Below are 16,024 nucleotides of genomic sequence, written 5' to 3' on the forward strand. Positions count from 1 at the left end.
GTTAAAATGCCCAACTTTCTAAAATACATAAGTTTACAGCCTGATACAAAACATCATTTTGGTCTCTATAGCTAATTTCCTTGTTCACAACAACTATAAGGGTGATTAACTTCTAAATAACTCACCTGTTTTAATTACCCTATATTAAGGCTTAAAGTTCTGCATAATTAAGGGCGTGGCCCCTTTGGGTGACAGGTTGATGCCATCACAGCTGACATTGCATAGAAAAAATGTTCATTTCAATGCCAATTTTTGGATTAGCTGGGGGTTCGGCAGAGTCAGATGGCCCACAATGAGCTTCATTTGGGTGATATTTTATATAGTCACCAGTCTAACACTCAGCAAAAAATGATGTTTTGAATATAATACAGCTACTTAAAGTGAGTCACAAGCCTTGTGTCCTTGTTACAGTCAAATTCTCAGCTTTTGAGTTTGCGGCTCATTGTGGTGTGATGGCGGATTTTGTTCACAGTGTGAAAACAAATGGACATTTTCATCAAGAATAAAATATGTTTTCTTCCTCTCTGCAACTATGAGAAACAGGACTTGGCATAACACTATTATAGTGGGGAAGAAACCACAGAGAGCAGAATTTCAGCATCCTTCACATCTGGGCTCTGAGATCTTTGACCTGAACATGCTTATCGCAGTCAACAGACAGAAAAGACTGTGACACATGCTTTTGTCTCGACCCACATCCACCACACCTACCACTCTCTCTCTCCTACCATTCCCCCCTCCTTCTATTATCACGGATGCTTCCAGAACAAACAAACGGGTATCCACCAATAAGTGCCTTCAGCCTGTGCCCTCTGTGAACCTTTTTTGCTCGAAAATATATCAGCGTTAATGATGTGACAAGAAGGGCCTGCCATACTGGAGCCGCAAAATGCCCCAATTCAGAACATCAGTGTGATAGCGGTAGCCTGGGAAAATTTCCAGTGTTGCGGCACACATAGTTCCTGCAGCTAAAGGAGAGCTTTGCAGCCATGATGGGAGCATTTCAGACTGTCAGAGCTAAGCAGTCTGACTTGCGCATTCGGGGAGTTGTTTGTTAGTTTGCCTGCTACATTCCGGTCCAGCTACATCACTGCAGAGTGCTTGCCCCGAGACCAACTTAATGTAGGCTTCTGCAGTCTGAAGCATGGAGTAGTATCTTTCTAGTATTATCCCTTCTGCCTCTTTCAGTCCATCGCACACAGACACACACACACATACACACACACAGCTGTTTAGAGTAATAAAGATTTACTGTAAATCATCCCCAAATGGAGTCGTGAAAAACCAGGGAGCTGAGAATGCAAAAGAGAGGGATTTAGCCAACCTTTCCTGCATGTACAGAAGGAAAACGTAATTCTGACTGTCAAGTGAGACCTGTATACTTCTCTGCAAATTTGATTAATGAGCTTATGTTGATTTCCATAAATGTGTTTAATGTATGTGCACGTCTTCATTAAGTCTCGGCATGCCATCTAATATACAAGTCAAGACTTCCTGTCCTCCCCCTGAATAAAGATGTATCCTCACATATGGAAATGAAACAAAGGTTCAATCTCTTATCTGGCTGCTTCCCTCTAACACACTTATCAGGCGTGCCACGGAGCTGTCTTCCTCCAATCTGGTGAGGAAAGCAATGGGATATTATGAAGCGTTTTGTAAATTAAATGCTACAGAAAGGGCAGTTAATTTACAAATCCATCCATTTGGATTCAGATGGTGTTATCCATCAATTTCGAAAAGCAGATGTCACTTTTTCAAATTTTCCCGTTTTTGACTGAAATTTCTATACTGAATGTTCATGTCTAACCATGCTCTTTTTTCTTTTCTTCTTCCCCACCATGTTGATTGATGACTCCTGAGCCTAAACATGCATTGGAGCTGACTTGCAGCATCCCCTTACATACAGTAGTAGTTTGAGTTGTCTATGACTACCGGCTGGTATATCTGCAGTGGGACAGTCTGTCTATTTATCACAATTTGAATGCACACAACGGAAAAGAAGTGATTAATCATAATACATGTGTAGACATACTGTAACCAAAGAGACTGCCAATTTATTGTAGAAAAAACATGCAAGAACTACATAAAAATGTTGAAGGGGGCGGTGGCGGCAGCAGCAGCAGCAGCAGAAGGGTAGCAGTGATAGTTGGTTGGCTTGGGGGGTTCCAAGGGATGGCATACATTTTTTTTGCTGTATTTCGTTAAACTCCCACAGTGTGAGCCCACCCATAGGCGAGTAAACAATCTTTGGGCATTTTGAGGTAATTATAATACTATTAGTACCATAACAATCTGGTGTAATTCTGTGCAGCAGCTACATCAGAAGTGACAGAGAGCAGATGACCATTAGCAGTTGTCAGTTCTAATGCAGAGGAGATAAGAACAATGTCTCAACAGTGCCATGTGACATCCTGTCCCTGTCTTCGTCCTGCTCTCTAGTCCCTTAAAAATGACAGGACACACCACCAGTCTGCTGTTTAGACAGTAACCACTCCATTGAATGGGAGTTATCAGTGGTACACCTACCAGTGGCATCATCTATTCGCATGGTAATGGTCAACATTAGCTTGGCAAGGACCTGTGGGCGTTACGTTTTAATGTTAATTTCCTGTTTTTAATTCAAACAAATTTAACGTTACAACAAAATGACGCGGTGAGGTTTAGGAAAAGATTGTGGTTTGGGTTAAAATACTACTTTCCGTTTGGTTAGGTTAAGAAAACAAAACTGCCAGGTGCAAATCCTGTGTGTGTTTGATCAACCCACCACCTCAACCTTCTTTCCTCCTTATGCAGAGTTTTTTGTTTTCTAATACTTGCTAACGTTGGCGCTCATAAGATGTCATCTGACAGCGATGTGGTTGAGCGGTTGAGAGTGATGTGGGTAGATGACCCAACTTACCAATAGAATAGATAATAACAGCCTACTGAGCGGAGTAGGGCCATCCCACCTCATATCTATGGTAGTGATTAACAACTGATAATGCCCGTTCAATCGGCTGCAATAACAAGAAAAATGTCTTCTTTTTTTTTTAAATAGAATCACCATACCACCATTGAAATGTGCTAAATTGGTGAAAGTCAATGGCTTTTCATCTCAGCCTCCCCTTTGTCTTAGTGTCATTTTTATTGCTGTCAGATGGGCTTTACTGCTTCCTGCTTCCCTGCTATCACTATATCTTCTCTTCAGTCCCTCATGCTTCATTTCCCTCTTGATAGCCCCTACACACACTCCTCTACATCACAGCCATCGATTCTGCCCTATGTTGGGGTTATTTCCTTTTTTACCCAATAGCCTCTAGGATTCTTGCATGAGGGGCACCTGTATTGGCAAAATCTCTACTGAACACTCATGACGTCCTCTCAGAAATCACATTTCACTCTGGTATGTATGAAAAGAATAGCAGTTGTCTGGATGAAAGTCCTGTGTTTGTTTGACCCATTCATCCACCCCAACCTCCTTTTCCCTATGTGGTGTTTTTTGCTTTTCATTAGTATCCTCCCTCCACAGTTTTTGTCACTTTATACGTCATCTGACTGTGGTATAGTATTTGATGAGTTGGGAGTTGGACCGGGTTGAAGCAACAGATGCCAGGTGTTCATTTCTCATGTATGCCAGTTTTAATGTACACCAGCAAGAAACTGAGTTCCCTCCACGTGTGTGTCTTTCCTGGGCACTAAAATCATGACTTATCAGAAGGCACACATTCCGAATTATGAGTGAGAGTTGCTGGCGCCCGGCACAACGCTCCACAGCATCTAAATCACCTAATTTCAATATCCCACTAAGAAAGAGCACAGCTTGACAGCCTCAGACAGTTCTTTATTGGTAACTGGGGCGCTGTGGGGGGAGAAAAAGTGTTTCTCCCAGCCATCTGTGGGTGAGTCATGACCAGAGTACATTACAGATTGATATGTCATTATCAAACACTGGCCTTCTGGCTGTGAAGAAGAAGAGAGAGACGGACGGATGGGTGCCAAGGATAGAGAGTAGAATCTAGGATGAAAGATGATGGAGGGGGTGAGGGCAGTGGGAAAGATGAAAAAGCACGGAGGAGAAATGTGAAATGATGAGGCTGGGTAAAAAAAAAAAGTATAAAGTTATCAAAGAGTTTTGGTCTCAGGATCAAATGCAAACAGAGTATTATTTAGAAATAATTATAATGGTGCCAAAATAATTCATGAGTTATGTCAAAAAAAAGAGAAGAAAATATGATAAACTTTTCAAAGTTCAACTTAAATGCTTTTCTACAAAATGAGCATTCATGGGCAAAACATTCCTTGAAAAATATAATCGCCTTAGTCATAAATTACCAATCGAAAAAGCAATTACTTTACTTTATTATTAACTCAGCAGCAAAGGCAACATGACTTATCACATTAATTTCATTAATTCAGTACAGCTTTATCAAATGACCCTTTAAACAACATGCATTTATTTTTCAGCAGACATTTTTACTTAGGAAAAGCACAGGTGTTGCTCATAACTTTAATAGTGGTTCCCTTAAAAAAATAATAGAAGAGAATTGAGCATTCCTTAATTATATTATTAACACCTGTACTTTCCCCTACTGTGCCATGTCAAAATGTCTGCCATGAAACAGACCAATCCTTAAGCCTCACATCTTCTGTATTCAGCCTGTAAAAAATAAAAAAATAAAATATTGCGGTTCAACAAGTAGCCAGCCCACAGTTTTAAAGTATTTATTGACATCTTATGTTAGTTTTAGTCAAAGTGACTGCATGCAACACTCTAAAAGTCTGATATCTACTGATTCCGAAATCTTACTAGTAGCTAACATTAGCAAGCCGTCTAGACAGATATAACACTTAAATAAGAAAACTTGGAAGTTACCGGGAGGCACATTTCTACAGAGGCAGTAGAACAGTCAACAAGCTACAACGTAGCCTACCAGACGGGTTTTCCCTATGTTCTCAGGGTCGTATGAGGGTTGGCTTTGCATTTCATTGTAAAAGAAAGGAGGGATAGGGGCATTTCAAATTAGTTTGAATGGTAAAAAGTCCTTTCAGCCACTGTGGAGATATCAATGTCTTGTCCACAAATTTGAGGACGTAGGTTTCGCGGCGTATAACATATAGTGTGTAGACTATAGCGGGTGATTTCAACATCTGACATAGGGAAAGATAAGAAACATAAAACCTTAGTAGTATATTCATCTAGGAATCAAAGGACCTTGGGAACATAGAGTAGATATACTCCTTAAGAGACCTGTCTCTCGACTTATTAGACAATGACAAAATTAATGTCAACCCTTCCATCTAACTCTGGGTAAGGAAAGCACTTGTTGCCTTTTTGCAGAGTATTTGAATCTGTGTGTCTGTGGTGACATTCCCTCTCTAAATGCAAATACGCCGCCATGTTATTGACGCTGCTGAATGCCGGTGTAGCTCGTCGCTGGTTATGCTACATTCACTTGTAATCGGAAATCAGGCACTTCCAACTTCTGATTCAGGCATGTAGTAAGGGCAGAATTGTAATAGGGACATGTATGCGTATATGGATTTAAGAGGGTAACATGCTATAGGAGACAGACCGGAAGCAGAGAAATAAATTTGTGTAAATAAAGTTTACAAAAGAGCAAAAAAAGAAAAAGTCAACACACAGGAAGATGAGAGAACAGGCTCGACTGCCGTTAAAATTTACCGCCACAGAGGCCTCTATAAACAATGTATCTCAAATCTTATGGTTTATGAATAATGAAATCATTAAATTTCATATTATAAAAAACCGTAAACTCATAAAAGACACCGTCTTTACTTTAATGTCTATGATTGTGATGTGAAAAGCTCTAAAGTAATTCCAAGACCATTGGAAATAATTCAGTGTTTAGTTTTGTCATAACACACAGCAGCTTACCACAACCTTTGCCTTTAATAAAATATGTTTACTAAGCAAATGTGCTAATTAAATCAAGAAACATCTAATCAAAGAAACGTAAGTAAACAAGACAAAGAATATGTCCATTAGACTTGTGATTTGCCCATTTCTGTCAGTGCCAAAAAAAACATGTTTATGTTCGAAACTGAAGGCCATTTGTGTTCAACTGAAGAGGTTTCGTCACAAAAATCTGAAATCCATTTTCACATAATTACTCCTAATTTATCAGTCAAGAGTTTGCCAATGAAGCACAACAGTATAATGCTTATGTTCTCTTTTTTCCTGAATGGTGTTGGAAGGAGGGCACACTTGTGTATCTCGCTGTTGCTGGTTCATTATACAGAATGAAAGCCCCTCGTAAAAAGTGAGAAAGCCAGGTCTGAATAAACAGTGTGCTGTTTTACGACTGCAAACTCTGCAGCAGATGAACCGTGCCAGTGATAGCTCTGCCGGGAAATGGCGATATGAGGGAACGAGGGAAACAAAACAGTACTGAATAATGGTGAGGTTTGATTTTCCTGTGTTTCACTCTCTAACCTCTCAAGAAAAGACTTTTCCCATGGGCTGTTAATGCATCTCTCTCTATCTCGAGGCCCCCCTAGCAATTTGTATGCAGACACATATTTGGTTTGTGTCTTTTTCTGATTGCTTGACTTAGCAGTACAGATGAACATGCATACCTTCAGTATGTGAGGTAATATACCAAGCATTCGTTTTGCAGTTTCTTATTTGCTCACTAGAGGTATTGAAATAAATCCCCATATAGCTTCAGGGCTTATTATATATTTTTCTTTCATTTCTTTGCTTTTCATTTCTTCCAGACGCCCCATCCCTCTCTTTCTTTCACACTCAGGCACAATCCCTGTTCTCTTTCAAGTGTTCTCCTAATCTAGGCAAAGAGAAGTGATCTGTCAGTTGACACAAAAAAATGTTTTTTCTTTCCTCTCCCTCCTCCTCCTTCCTTCCAATTCCCTCCAACTCTTGTCATTAGGCTGAGAGCTCACAATGACTAAAACACATGCTTAATCACACAAGATCACAACAGCTGTTTCAGGAAGGTTTTTCTTCATAGAAGGTTGCCGTGGCGACGTCTGCTCTCTCTCTCCCCCTCTCTCTGTGATGATTGGCGTCCTGTTTTAATGCCACTCGAAGCGTGGAAAACAGAATGACTCAGGACAATTTTGTGTGTTACTGCAATGGCTCTGACATCCAGGGTCGGATCATGGTCCCGTGAGGCCCCCTGGGCAGATGTCTTTTGGAGGCCCCTCGTCTTATTGTTGCGTATATAAAAAAATTCTCTACAATGTTGCGCTGTAGCAGGGTTTCAAATAATCATCTGTTGAAATGTGTCTTAATGCCTGTGCAGTATGTCAGTTTTGGTCAGTGACATTCCAGCATCTACCAGGGAAAATGGGCAGCTAAAATGAAGGGACAGCTAGCGAACTTGACTTGTTGGTGAATACTGTATCATGCAGCCTACTCTCCAAGAGGCTCTCAATTTAAACATGCACTGTACCAAGGGGTCCAGGTGTTACTCTGGGGGCCCTACTGGTCAACTCACACTGTAAGCACTAAGAAGCCTCACACTGTGAGCACTGTGGGGCCCTAGTAGTACAATGGCCCAGTCCATATTCTAAGCATCTGAGACTCAGAGAAAATTAAGTCACACGGCGATATGATGTAGGCCATTATATCATGCATATTTGCCACAAGTTGGTTTATACAGAAGTTGGTCTGTTGCTTGACAATGGTACACATAAAAATGGCTGACCATTCTGCTACATTGATTTGAATGGAAATGTCCTTTCTATCAATTTTATTTCTATCCCCGTAACACTCATTCCCCTGCTGCAAGGACAGTGCAGAGATAGCGAGAGCGCAGATGCAGAAGATCTTAATATGCTGACCAATCAGAGCAGACTGGGCCTTTTTCGGGGGTGGGGGGGGGGGGGTGTAAGAGACTGGAGTTAAAACAGGGGGTGAATGGTATATTCAGACGGACAGTTTGAGAAAAAAAAAATGTTCTAGTACAGTAGAAACCCAGAATACAAGTATGAACCCGATTGCTTGACTTAGCAGTACAGATGAACATGCATACCTTCAGTATGTGAGGTAAACATAAAATCAATATCAGATATTGATGACAATGACACGGATGACTCAATAAAAGTACATTCTTTTTACATTTACAGAGCAATGATTCAGAAAAGGACAAGAGAAGTGAAAGTGCATGAAGAATATCCTGGGTTTCTTAACAACTCAGCTCTCTGTTTGCAGATGATATCTACGTACTGTATCAGACATCACACATCCAGACAGGCACAGTGGTCAAAAAATAAAAGTAAAAAATATGCTTAATATTGCCTCTCAGAATGTTCGCACACTACTGGACCTGGCAGTAACTCCTAACCGGCCTTACCGCAGGACAGAAGTGGTGGCCCTGGAGCTCGCTAGGTATAACATCGATATAGCAGCTCTCAGTGAGACCAGACTACATGGAGAGGACTCCCTGTCAGAGGTTGGTGCTGGGTACACCTTCTCCTGGAGGGGAGTCCCCAAAGACACTCGGCGTAATCATGGAGTTGGCTTTGCTGTGAAAACCAAACTGCTGCAACACATTCAGGAATCCCCCATCGGCATCAATGAAAGGCTGATAATGTGGCGCATTCCCCTGGCAAAGAAACACTTTGCCTCCCTCATCAGTGCATATGCACCAACTCTTGATGCTGAGCATAACATCAACGATTTCTACAGACCTCTTGATGCCACCCTATAGAAACCCAGCTACAGATAGACTCATACTCATGGGAGATTTCAACACTAGAGTGGGCACTGGTATAGAGCAATTGGAGTAATTGGCCAGCATGGAGTGAGGAAAATGAACCACAACGGGCTCAGACTCCTCGACCTCTGCACAGAGCACCAGCTGGTCATTACCAACACCACCTTCCAGATAAAGAACAGGCTTGACCACCTGGCAGCACCCCCACTCAAAACATTGGCATCTCCTGGACTACGTGATTGTCCATCAAAAGGACAGAAAAGACGTCCACACCACCCGTGTCATGCTTGGTCCGATCCCAGCTACTCATACACATTGAACCCTGTGGCCCGAGGACAGCTCCAAACAAAAAACTCACAGAACAGCCACACCACCAAAAACAACCTTCGACGGCTTCTTGCTGAAAACATCAATAAGATACTGGAGGAAGCAGCCGACTGGCCAGCTCTGAGCAAGGTTCAACTATAACTCAGCAGAGATAGTCACTCCTAAAAGCAAAAAATGAGGCAGACAAAGCTCTCCTGCCCTGCCCTTGATCTTCCACCCTCAAATCCAACTTTACTGCCACAGGGACAGCAAGCCAGCGGGCCACTAGTGAGCGTAAAGGGTGCAAGAGATCCAGAACCTGGCAGGAAAAGTCCTGGCCAAAGTAATGCTCAGCAGAATCCTGCAGCAACCGCATGACGGGATGCTAGCCAGAGTGCTCACAGGAGAACTCCAATCAGTGTTCTTTGAGGTAAATGTTGGGGTGAGGCAAGGCTTTGTCTTGGCTCCGGTGCTCTTTAACGTTCTCCTTTCTGCCTCTTCCACCGTGTCATGGGACATCGAAGACAGTGTACATCTTGCCTTGACGGAAGCCTCTTCAGCATTCGCCAGCTCAGGGCCCCCACAAAGAAAAAAAAAAGCCAAATCAGTGAGCTTCAGTATGCTGATGACTGTGCCATCCTAGCTCACAGCCATGGCTCTATGCAACAGACCCTTAATAAAATAACCAGGTTCTATCAATCCTTTGGCCTACAGCTCAACATTAAAAAAAACTGAGGTCATGTCCCATCTCACCAACCACCGCCCCTACACCCCCAAGCTTTCACATAAACGTATTCCACTTAACAGTTGATCACTTCACTTACCTTGGATCCACTCTGTCCTCATGCTGCTCCCCTGACACAAAAATACACACCTGGATCAATAAAGCCTCATCATCTTTTGGATGCCTACACATGGGGGTTTTTGAAAATCATAACCTGAAGGTCAGTGCTATGGTCACTGTTTACAACATGGACCCCATACCACCAGCACATCACCAAGCTAGAGGCTTTCCATATCTGCTGCCTACAGAAGATTCAGGGCCTGTCCTGGGAAGATTGTATTCCCCTTACAGACATCTTTAGAAACACTGGCTTAATCTATATGGAAGCAGCTGTAGCCAAAACACATCAGCGCTGGATAGGGCACAATACGCATGCCTGAATACTGTCTGCCCCGCCAAGTCCTCTATAGCCAACTAATGGACGCTAAGTGCTCCGCTGGAGGGGACCTCCTGAAGCGAGCAAGCATCCCCCTTCACACAACTTGAAAGTCTGGCACTCAATAGATCAGTCTGGCAGGTAACCTGTGCCGCTGAAGGTTCCCAAATGCACCAAACCAGCCAAGACCGACAATCCGAGAGGCACCGGTATCCCTCTGGCATCAGGTTTCCCCTGTTCCAAATGCGGATGAGTGTGCGGCTCCAGAATCGGACTCTACGGCCATGAGAAGTGGCACCAGCGGCAAAGTTGCAAGAGCATGCAAAACCTGTAGGTGGCAATGTATAATGAAGCTCAAGCCCACATCAGCCAACCAGAATCCCGGAAATAGCAACAACATGATCACCCTTATATGTACGTGTCATCACTAAATCTGAGTGAAAATGTAAACATAGGTCGTACCTATGACGCACGTGCCTGTAAACGAAGGGCACAAACACAGGGAACTGCCTCTGTTTTTAAAAATAACCGTGTACATGTAGACAGGGCCTTAGCTTAAATTGATGTGAAGAACACTTGAGTGAGCAGACTCTTACTTGGAAAAAGTGCCTGATTCATTGACAGCTGAATGATTGTACTCTGGTGATGTTAATCAGGTTTTGCATTTGTGCAACAATATACAGTATTCTTCTTTTGTATTGTATTTTGAAATAATCACAGGTCACAGGTTAGTGCAGAGCTTTTGAAGCATAAGCTGGGGAACTACGGGCGTTAAATGACACGCGAAAAGCTTAATATGCGTAAACATGCACGTGAAAAGTCATGAAAGTCATGAAAAGTGGCGTGCTTTTTATACGCCCTCCCATGAGACCACGTAGGTATGCAGGTTATTTTGTCACCAACATATCATCTTAAATTTTGCATACAGGTTTTCCTGTGAGTCAAATGTTACCACTTTCACAACTAAAAGATGCATTTACGTTTGTGAATGAGTAAACATTACCTTACAAAGGCCTGTTTACTTATATCTCAAATACTATAAAAATGCAAACACACCTACTTGACGTTTCCCCAATAATAATCTGTTGCAGTAAATGAATTTTAGAAGTCATTTTCAGGCCAATCAGGCATCTCTCTTTATGTCTGCTGTTATCACTGCTCTAATGATGCATGAAAGTGCTTAACTCACTCACCTTGACATTGTGTAAGCGTATGTGTACGTGTGCCATATGATAGATGGAGAGAGCGAGCCAATGGTTCCAAGAGCGAGATGCAAGTGAGAGGAAGAGTGACACAGAAAATGGCAAGAGCGACACGATGAAGGAGAAAGAGTGTGATAGAGACAGAGAGATGATTATGAGTACTGTAAGTATCTTCTGCGAAGCTGCACTCCGAGAAATGAATCATCGGCTAATGCACAGAAGGTGTCCGAACACTGATGACGCAAACTAGTTGTGGATGACACATTTACAGCAGCATTTACATAGCATTTGCAGTCACACTGAAAAAAAGCAGTATGTCTCCACATATCTTACAACAAACAGTTTTCTCTGGGATTTCTCTGGTTATTTGTTTGCAGATTATGAATTCCAGTAGTTTGGCTTCTGCCAGACAAATACACTATGTCCAGTCCCTAAAATGAAAAGAACCCTTTTCACACCAAGACCAATCCTGTGTGAATCTTGTGAATTCTCTGTCTCTGAATATGAGTCACTTATTGTTCAGTTATCACACTTCAGATGATCGGAGCATATAGCCTTTACTCTGAAGGTTTGCGTAACAGCTGTGTGGGGAGAACTGTGGGGCTGAACGCGTGGGCTTGAGGGTGTTAAACTACTGTGACTGTTGTTAACCTTATGTTATGTTATGTTGACTAAATTTTTCTTTCAGTTTTACATGACAGAATGATACATTTCTGTGACACAGGAGGATTCCTGAATCTTCAACTGTAGTTTCAACTGTATTCAACTGTATTCTAACAAAACTAAGAGTCTACAGCAAAACCTGCAGCTCTGTGATGTTATAGGCTCCTTAGCTTTGAGCTAAATGCTAACGTCCGCATACTAACATGCCCACAGTGATAATGCAATAATTAGCAAGAGGGCTGAACGAATAGTCAGTTAACAGAAAGCCATTTTGAAAATCAATTTATCGTATGAGTAATTTTATTTTATTTTTTTAAGTTGTAGCTAGGTGCTGCTTGTCTTTGTCCTATGTGATAGTGAACTGAATATGTTTGACAACTTTTTTAATTTGTGATGGACATTGTGTAATTTTTCTCTGCAATTTTTTAAACTAAGCATTTAATTGAGAAGACCATCAATAATTGTATAATGCAAGTGATTGATACTGTAGCCAAAATTATCCTTAAACACCACACTCTGTCATAAACCAAAGTATTGATGCTGATTATGACGGTACCTGACAGGTTAAGAAATTACCAAAGTAAGTGGTGCAAAATAAGTCAAGACAGGCCAAGCAGAATATCCATGATGCCAAACGTACAGGGCTTCTTTTGGACAAATTTTACCTTAATGCTGACGCCTACACTTCAGCAAATAGCATTACAGAACAGTGATGATTCCTTTCTATTTCCAAGCCCTCAGCCCCCTTTCCTCCTCTCTTTCTGCTATTTAGGTTGGAGTCAGTGGGTTTTTTGGCTGGCAGACCGGCCAACAGATGCTGATTTGTTAAACCTGAGAAAGCACAGTGAGACTCCAGTTTACTGGCATATTTTCCTCTACAAGCCCACTTTGTTCTGGTGTGGGTGTGCTGCAGAACAGAGTGGAGGGATATCAAGTGACCCGATCTTTGTCTCAAATCCATCTGCCGAGGGGAGGCGAGTGCAACTGGACTGTGTTCATACTTGACAAACCGTTGACTAATCCAGGCCAATTACAACACAAGCACATTAAAGCTCACCAACAGATAGAAGTCAAATCCCTCATTGGTGAAACCGTGTGTGTTTAATGAACAATGCCATTATCATCAACACCGTTGATCACAGACTGAAAATCCATTTGGCTGAGGTGCAAAGGCGACTTTAAGGGAGTGCATAGCATTTCTCACAATGGCACAAACAGATTCATTATTTGAATTGTAATTTTCCCCCCGTCGGCACAATTAATGTATCAGACTTTTCATTGTCACAGCTCAGTGGGACTGAACAGGTCGGGTTATTAAAAAGTCATTGTGGCTTCACTCTGCGATCTCAGGCAAAGGACTTAATTAGATTGGTAATGTATGATTGCCCTCAACAGGTCATTATATTTAAAGTTCATGTTCAAGGAGGAGCAGAATGTCTGTACTTTTCAGGTGTAAGCTAATATCAAGCAGAGATCTTCAATAAGGAGCTACTTCTGTTCCTTTTTTTCCCTTTTACTTTTAACTCTTCCCTCTCTTATGAAACCTCTTATTAAAGAAACATTTTCACATGAAATCTTGTATCATCCAAACAATTTCCTCGTCTACTGTAACTGTCACATGAAGAGCATCTTCTCTGTGTGTCTCATTTTCAGCGCTGGCATCATGTCAGGGGATGAAGCGGCGTTATAGCTGTTTGAATTGATCCTGGCCAAATGACACAAGGTCTTGGCAGATGAAGATTTATCTTTTATCCCACGAAGATGGTTTGCCTTTTGAGCAGGAAGTGACTGTGAGTGGGGGATTTCACTTCCTTTGAGCATTACTCAGCAAAGAGGAGATTTATTTTTAACATCCTGTCTTTGCAATACAGAATATGCCTGCAGGAAGTAAAGGAAAGGAAAAGTCCCAGGCCCTTAAAACATAAATATTGCTTTTGGGGAAGAATTAGAGAAGGGAGGAAAAATACTATAATATTCTTAGATTTTGTCTACTTTACTCTTTGTCTCCTTGTACTTATTAGACAGACAGTCAACCATACTGGACAGACACGGAAGACAGACAGACAGACAGACAGATAGACAGATTCTTACTTTATTCATCTCCTTTGGGAATTTTGAGAATTATTACTCTCTCTTATTCTCTCCGTGTCTCCCTCATAAGGTCTTTGACACCATCATCTGGTGGAACTTTATCTTTGACTCAGTTTCAAAGGCAAGGACATTTGCTTCCCCTTCAGGAGAAGCAAAAGTCGACAAGTTCTTGTAGCCTTATCTATTTGAATTCCTTCTGTCTCAACCTCATCAACCGCTCTACTCATTTCTTTCCCTCTAACTCAAGACACAGGCCTTTTTTCTTTCCAAAAGTCATTTCAGCCTTGATGGATATACTAAGCACCGGCGGCTTTTGATTTAGGCTTCTGATGCTGTCTCACTCTCCTAACATCCACTTTGGGTGCAGCGCTCCATCACATTGATTTCTCTGAAGATGAAACTGTGATTGAACAGATCTCTTCTGGCGACCGAGGGCCCCCGCTTGTGCCTAGCACTGTCACAGCATATGAAGGAGGATGCTGATGTACCCATCACCTGACTGGCAAACGAACCAGTGCACCTCATACTGTATGACCTACATTCATATATGACTCTTTCATGTAAAATTAGTTCCATCTCAACTCCTCTGAACCAAACTATCTGCACTGCCAAGATGAAGGATACAAAAACATAGTGTGTAATTAAATGCCCACATCTTAGACATCCTCTAAGATAGACAGTAGTCTGATAGATAAAATCCCAACTGACCCAAAGAGAAATAGATTTTTTTTTTATTTCATTCTCCGCTCTTTGAAGGCTTTTCAAATCCCAGCTCGTGTTTTCGCACAGGAATCTTTGTACTTGGACGATGATTCTGCTGCACACATTTACCTCCAGTGCCAATATTCAGTGCCAATGAAGGAAGCAGTGTACCCTCTACGCGAAGCAAAAACTAAGGGTGTCGAGGTCTGGGTGTTATGTAACGAATAATGCCCGACGAGGTGTCCATTACCAAGAATTAATGGGTGACGGAGAGGCCAAACTGTTGCCTCTGTGGAGTCCATTAATTACAGATTTTGGACAACTCTCAAAGGAATTATCCCACTTATATCATGGTCACTTGCCAAAGAAAAAAAAACAAGACCATTCATTTATATTTTAATGTGTTTTGCAATCAAAGTTTTTCAAAAGCCATAACTCATTACCATCCCATAAGGTTGTTATGCAATTGAAACTACTCCAGTAAATACAATAAAGTTCTACAACTTGGCAACTGGAGATATTTTTTAGTCGCTTGGATCATGGAACCCTTTGGCTCAGCTATGAGCCAAAAAGCTAACGTTATGCTAGCAAGATTCAAAGTAAAATACCTTGCGTACGGTTGACAAAACAATAACTATAATTTGACAGTATTTTTACCAACATGACAAGCTAGCTATCCAGCCATGTCATAACCCCCAAGTAAATAATGAGATTTTTTCAAACAAGGACATCATCGCTTGTGTTCAGAGCACCATTTAGCTTACTTCTTGCAGTTGCGTTACAGTCCCCATCATATGGTGTTCAAACGATGAGGCACTCTGTGCTGTAAATAAGAGGCCCATTAATTTAGAACGGTGAAAAGACAGCTTTACTGGAACTATTTAGAAGGTTCAGCCAACGAGAATCAAGTATTCACCAAGACCATGGAATAAGTATAGTTCATTGTTCGACCTTTACGGCAGAGCCCGGAATTCACGTCCCACTTCAGACCAACCACTAACGTGGTAATTTCAACCTAATTTCATCCTTAAAAGTAGTTTCCTAACCCAAATATTAGTAGCAGATAGCTATAAAGTACTTATTTTACATTAGAATACACCTTAATATCCAGAATTAAGGCTAGCATTAGTGTGTACATGCGTGTTATGTTGTTTGAATGTGCCAGTCTTGCGCAGTCATCTCATGCAGCTGGTGTGGAGGTGTGTCTGACATTAGAATGAAG

Source organism: Echiichthys vipera (assembly GCF_963691815.1).
Source record: "Echiichthys vipera genome assembly, chromosome: 20".
NCBI lineage: Eukaryota > Metazoa > Chordata > Actinopteri > Perciformes > Trachinidae > Echiichthys > Echiichthys vipera.